Genomic DNA, 7,415 nt, shown 5'->3' on the forward strand with positions numbered 1-7,415 from the left:
CCGATACAAAACGAAGCCTGTTTAAGGCAAAACGAATATTAAAAGTAATACAATAAAATAATATAATAAATTGCATATTGTTCCTGCTTAATATGAAGACGAGCGATATTTTTGGTGTAAATTACCAAAATTTAAAGCGACGAAAGGTGAACTTTTCGTAGTGATATTAAGTGTTGTAAAAATGTTCTGAATTACAATTAATGGAATAACTTGCTAAAACTCGGTGAACATCTTCATAAAGAAAATTATACATTAAAAATGTTCTTCTTTCAAACTGTAATTATAATGTCTGAAAGTAAAAATATGCAAACGACATCTATCTTATTCTATTTTAAACAATTGATTAATTAAAACATACCTATATAAGAAATTCAAGTGATTCAAAGCAGAAAACTCGAAAATTGACATAATTCATTTTATTATTGCTTATAAAAGTTAAATTTTGTGTTTTGTAATTATAATTCGACAAATAATTACATNTACGACAAAAAACACAAATGCGCTGACGTGCCTGTAACGTTATGTTTAAAACAGTTTGAAGCCGCAGATTCGACAAAGGTAGCGAATGTCCAACGTCATTACCTGCAAAACTTCAAGAAACGTTTGAAGTACTCACGTGTGCTCCTGCGCGACACACTTGTGAGTATTTTCAAAATGTTATATCCAGATCACAACTCGCGTGTGAAATATCATCGTAAAGATCGAAAGAAAAATTTATCATAGAAATAAATTTGAATTTACAACGATCATCAACTCGATTGGCACGTAACGGGCGATCAGTAGATAAACGGAAATCCTACCATAGACTTCACGTGGCAAATTTTGACTTCAAATATTTTAATAGATGGCACAAGCAAATGTTGCCGGAATACATAAGTAACTTGTTGCTGGATTTTTTCTATAAGATACAATTATGATTATTTATCAATGGGCACTCGTCTACAATAGAAGGAGATTCATCGAAGCGGTTTTGTTAAAATTTCAATAATTTGCGTTTTTAATCAGTTTCTACCTTCTGTAATTTATTTTTAATTTTTCTGATAATAAATTTACTACTGACTATAAAGACTATAAAGACTATAAATTTACTATAAAAACTAAAAATATTACAATTGTAATATTTTTAGTCTTTCCCCAGAAAAGAAAAAAGTTTCACATAGAATCGAAATATAATCGTTCTTTTTGTAAATTTATTTATGAAACATCCATTTTCATTACCGCGACAAGACAGGAATCTATAAAATTTAATAGCATCATAGTTCCACATATACGAGCCACCATGCCGAATTTCGTTTTTTTATGCTGAGATATTAAGCAAAGTGCACTTTAACGTACGCACACCTACGTACTGTACATGTCGACGTAATTTTCTTTTATTTTATGACATTTTTTTGGATTTAGGAGGTCACAAAACGTATCGATTTGCAAAGATCTCAAAGGGAAAAATTTAACACGATTCCAACACTTTTTCTGATTTTGTNAATAACAGAAAACAATCGATTGTGTCTTTCATCTTAAACCCTATTCAGTACATTACTGTTCGATATATTGATTTCGACCATTTTTTCCAATACATTTCTATTTACAAGAGAGAATTCGGTTGAAATAAATGCGGCAGCGAGGACTTTTACGATCAATACTTTATATAATGACATGTCTTTCGATGAATTATAATTCACAACAGTCGGTGTATTTTAAAATTAAATTATTAAGCAGTCTATTTCACATTGTTCATCATAAATCATTACATTATTAAATCGTACAATCATTACGTGTCTTTATCGTCGAGTATTATATTAAAATTAGATTTATTGCTTATCGCGGCGCGAAATTTCCTAATTTACTACAATGCGTGAATCTTCGTTAAATGGGTGATGAAATAAATAAAACTCGACATCGCACGTATAAAGTGAATCACTTGCAAATTCTAATAAATTTTAATCATTGCGACGTGGTAGATTAACAAATAATTGTCATTTAGAGTCGTCTTTCAAAATAAAAATCTTCTGTAGTTATTAAGTTTTATGTTTCAAAGCATTCTGTATTTTTAAAAGACCAGAAAATATGGAATGTAGAGAACTTCCCATCTGAAATGTTTAAACGAGGAATTCAATTAAGGCATCAATATTAAAATTAGAAAAATGTTATTTTCTTAAAAATGTTACCTTTATTGGAAACTTTTTTGTAATCTTAAAGTAATTTCTGCATGACAGACACAGGGATTCTTTACCGAATCTTTTCATAAAATTCAAAATCTGAAAAGTTATTACCATTTATTATTGTATTATAATTACACGAAAACCGAATATACGATTTACTAGATAAAGATACGTTTTAAATATATCAAACCTTTAATTTCTGTTCCAATTCGAGATGGCAGTCAGCAAATCTTCTGATGTCTTGAAAGGACGTTTGCATCTAAAAAAAAGAAAATATATATATATATAACGAATTTTAAAAAATCTGCAAATGTAGTAAATTTTGGAAATTCGACAAAAATACATTACAGCAGATGTGAAGGCGGATAACAAGAATCCCATTAAAATACACGCTAAAGTAAGAGTTACACACAGTAACAAAAAGAAAATTTTCAACGCGAACTTTCCTTCAGAAAAGTTGAAATTAAAGTACATTAGATTGGTTTCCATTAATAAAATACCGTACATTATTATGAATACGTAATTGAAGGGTCCGTTTACTTGATTGGTAAAATTCCAAAGTTCATCGTGTTGCGCGATAATCTCATTCAGTTGAGATTTCATATTTGGAATGTTCTTTCTCAGCAGATACAAATTCTCTGATACTTTTTCGAATGCTTTCATTACAATAAAGTGAAACAGAACGAGGAACATAAAGATGCATACTAAAGCACCAACGAGTAAAGTGCTACAGATACCAATTTCGATGCAGCAGATAAACGGTTCATATTTAAAGGTCTTTCCTTTCTCTAAAGCAGGATAAAATAAAAAAGCGATCATACTTTGAACAAATATAGTAAAAGTAACAGTTAAAATTATTGCGAAAAGTTGTACAAAATTCACAGTAGCATATAACTGATGTTCAGGAAAACGAAATGACTTTTTTAATTGTATTTTCGGATTCAGTTTGACTCTTTTTACAATACTGAATATTGCAGCTACGGACAAAGAAATGCTTGTAGTAGTTACTTTGATATATATGTCATACTCGAATACCGAGAACGAGGAAAAGCAAGGAGTTACATTCGATACGTAAGGAAGTGTCATACATATAAGAAGAACGGAATGTATCCAATAAAGGCATTCAATAAATGAGATGTAAAATTTGAAAGGTGTGCGGAAGCGACCGTTAGTGTTTAAGACACAGTAGCAAGGAGTAAAAAATTCCCAGCCGTAGACGATCGAAACTAAAGTAAATGAAGAGAGAAAACACTGCAGACATATTTCCTCTTTTTGATTATCAACCGCGGGACTTACGCTCGAGATGATTCTTATCATATTTTTAAGTAAGTGTATAAAGCGGTATTAACGGTATGAAAAATAAAATTTATCATTTAATTAAGGATAATTAATCATTGATATCATTGTCTAACGTGAAAGTAATTAAAATACTCTTGTGTCAATTTTCTACTATTATTAGCAACTTGTTATTTTTTTAACTGCAATAATGTTGTTCGTCATATGACAGAGTCAAAATGTTTTAGTTTTCATTGTAAACAGTTTCAGAAATTGAAACCAAAATTTTCATACACTGTAATTGTAATAAAAACTTTATTTATATTGTGCAAAGAAAAACACATTGCCCGAAAAATATTAGCAAGATAGTGAGAATGGCACGGATAAGATTGATCTGAGAACAGTATAAATACACAATCATATGCATGAGTGTTAAGGTGACAATTGACCTACTAGACCTGGCTCTTGCTTAAATTATACAAATAATAGTATATTAAGAGTTGTTTACTTTACATAACGATTTAAACTTTGATTTTTTTCTTTACAATAATTAAACAAAATCTGGAATATTGTTAGATTCGAGATAAATCAATCTAGATTTAGATGAAAAAATTGATTCTAATTGACAACCTTGCCCAAAACGTAGTACAGATTTCAGTGTTTTAGATTTACATGGTTGTCGATAGTACCTGTCAAAAGCACAAATACCACTGAATGTAAGATCACAGCCACTATATGTAGAATATTCTAAACATTCGGATAAACATTTTCGTAGATGTGGACCTCGACGATAAGTTTACATCGACACCACGATTCTACGGAATATCGTACAAATAACAAGAAATGAGTGCATCGCATAAATATAATTATAAAAGTTGAAAACTTTGAGAAGTTTCAGCGAGATATATTGAAATTTTTGACATAAGTGCATAGCCGGAAAACTCCAAATACATCTTTTGTTTTATAACAGAACTTACACTTAAAAATGGCTTAATACTCTTTCTTAAGAAGCGTGACAAGTGCGAGAAAACCTGTCAATTGGTTTCGATTACATAAAGCAATTAATAGTCATTAGTAATGATGTTTACGTGTCGTCAGCCATTTGAATTGCAATACCTTATTATGCAAACTAAATGCAAGCTCTCTAATACTACTTTCCTATATATTAATTTATATAAGTATCGACTAAGTGAGAACTCTAATTTGTGTGTGTGTTCTAAAAATAAATCAATCGATACTTATGTAAATGAATACACAGCAATTTTGAGTTGGTTGAGACATATTACTATAATTCTAAAAATGTTTCATAAAAATTGAAATTCAGAGTATAGTCTTCGTGTAAAAACACTATTTGCACAGGTTTCGACGAAGAAACGACATGAACTTCAAGAAGTAATATTTATGAATTCAAGCAATTGAACATTTACATCTCAGCTGCCCATAAAGAATTTTTTCTTATTTATTTTTTCATACGGATTGTTTTTCGGAAGAGAAGTCGAAACCCCCCTCCGAATTACGAGTTACGTCATTGCTAAGAAGTTGGGCAAGGAGTCGAAATATATTAAGAAAAAAGAAAAAGAAAAACACGATCAAATGGCAAATAGAGAAAAAGAAAGGTACCAATGAGAAAAGAACGAGTTGGCTCATTTAAAATCAAAGCGAACAACACGGAAAAGAAAAAGAATGGATGAGGAATAAGAAGCATCGTTGAAATCGGATTTCAAAGTAAAAAAAAAAAACGAAATTAGTCGAAATAGGCAAAATTCTATCGAGTCAATGCAAGGCTGCGCGGTTATTCTTCTTTGATCCGATTACATCTCAGTCACCTGTTTAATTTTAGGCAAGATTTGCTTATTTATGCAATCAAAATTATCAATTTTTCTCAAAACAAAATCGTAATTATTAATAAACGACGAATAAAAAATAACTATCTAAAATAAAAACTAAAGAAGACGATGGCATATTCTACTTATGTCTAGAAAATATAGTTTAAAAAAAAATAAAATTTAAAACACTGGCGTAAAGATACACCGGGGGAGAGTTGAAACAGGNTTGGAATTTTTTACTCCTTGCTACTGTAACTTAAACACTGACGGTCGCTTCCGCACACCTTTCAACTTTTACATCTCATTTATTGAATGCCTTCATTGGATACATTCCTTTCTTTTTCTATGTATGACAATTCCTTACGTATCGAATGTAACTCCTTGCTTTTCCTTGTTCTCGGTATTCGAGTATGACATATACGTCAGAGTAGCCTGTGCGACTATGAACTTGGCCGTGGCTGTAATATTCAGTATTATCAAAAAAGTCAAACTGAATCCGAAAATACAATTTAAAAAGTCGTATCGTTTTGCTAAACATCAGTTATATGCTACTATCAATACTCTACAGCTTGTTGCAGTAATTATAATTGTTACTTTTACGATATTCTTTGAATGTTTAATCGCTTTTTTGATTTATCCTGCTTTAGAAAAAGGAAAGACCTTTAAATACGAACGATTTATCTGCTTCTTTGAAATTGGTCTCTTCGGAACTTTACTCGTTGGTGATATAGCATACATCTTTACGTTTTTCATTTTGTTTCACTTTATTGTAATGAAGGCATTCGAAAAACTCTCAGAGAATTTGTATCTGCTGAGAAAGAACGTTCCAAATTTGAAATCTCAACTGAATGAAATTATAACACAACACGATGAACTTTGGAATTTTACCAATCAACTCGACGGACCGTTCAATTACGTATTCACAATAATGTACGGTACTTTGTTAATGGAAACGAGTCTATTGTACTTCATTTTCAACTTTTCTACACTGAGGTTTGCGTTGAAAATTGTCTTTTTCTTACTGTGTGGTACTCTTACTTTTTTCTGTATTTTTATCAGATTCCTCTTATCCGCCTTCACGTCTGCTGTAATGTATTTTTATCGAAAATTCCAAGATTTACTACATTTGCAGATTTTTTAAATGCGTTTTATTTTATTTTTTCAGATGCAAACGTCATTTCAAGACATCCGAAGATTCGCTGAGTGCCATCTCGAATTGGAACAGAAATTAAAGGTTTGATATATTTAAAACATATCTTTATGTAGTAGGCCTATATCGTTTATTACGTTTGAGTGAAATTATAATACAAAAATAGAAATTAATAACTTTTTAGATATTGAATTTTATGAAAAGATTCGGTAAAGAATCCTTTTGCCTGTCATGCAGAAATTACTTTAAGATTACAAAAAAGTTTCCAATAAAGGTAACATTTTTAAGAAAATAATATTTTTGTAATTTTAATATTAATGCTTTAATTGAATTTCTCATTTAAACATTTCAGATGGGAAGTTCTCTACATTCCACATTTTCTGGTCTTTTAAATATAAAGAAAGCTTCGAAACATAAAACTTAATAACTACAGAAGATTTTTATTATGAAAAACGACTCTAAATGACAATTATTTGTTAATCTACCACATCGCAATCAGTAAAATTTATAAAAATTCACACGTGATTCATTTTATACGTCCGATGTCAAGTTTTATTCTTTTCGTCACCCGTCATATAAAGAAGATTCACGCATTGTAGTAAATTAGGAAATTTCGCGCCGCGATGAGTAATAAATGTAATTTTAAGATCGGCACCCGAAAAGTGAGAGAGATGCTCATAAAATTACACAATAATATATAGGGGAGATCGGGGCAACTTCGGCATGCGGGGCAAGTTTGTCAAGCGCTTTCTTTAAAAAACAAATTAAAAGGACACTTTGGTTATAGGTTAGGCAGTTGAGTTTTATTGGTGGCTTGTTGAGTGTAGTGTTTTTATTGTTCTCCAACAAGCGTAGTTGAATTATCAAGCAAATTTTCATTTTCGTTCAATTCCATATAATATTTTTTTTCCATTTATATTGAATTGGCAGGTTTTGTTATAATTCCATGATAACGAAAGTTACTTTTCCTGTTAGAAGGATGTAACTTCAACTTATTCACGTGGC

General features: G+C 30.5%; 1 long non-coding RNA gene across 1 annotated transcript; it reads right to left on the reverse strand.

Annotated features, from left to right (window-relative positions):
* Window positions 1-1,993: 1,993 nt before the first annotated feature.
* On the reverse strand, window positions 1,994-2,409 carry LOC111623170. The gene is made up of 3 exons (XR_002756403.1): window positions 2,350-2,409; window positions 2,166-2,255; window positions 1,994-2,087 (listed from the first exon to the last, which is right to left on the reverse strand). It is a non-coding gene; the product is annotated as an uncharacterized LOC111623170 (long non-coding RNA).
* Between the last annotated feature and the right edge of the window lie 5,006 nt (window positions 2,410-7,415).

Source organism: Centruroides sculpturatus, unplaced genomic scaffold, assembly GCF_000671375.1.
Source record: "Centruroides sculpturatus isolate CEXI.00-Female unplaced genomic scaffold, Cexi_2.0 scaffold8, whole genome shotgun sequence".
Classification (NCBI taxonomy): Eukaryota; Metazoa; Arthropoda; class Arachnida; order Scorpiones; family Buthidae; genus Centruroides; species Centruroides sculpturatus.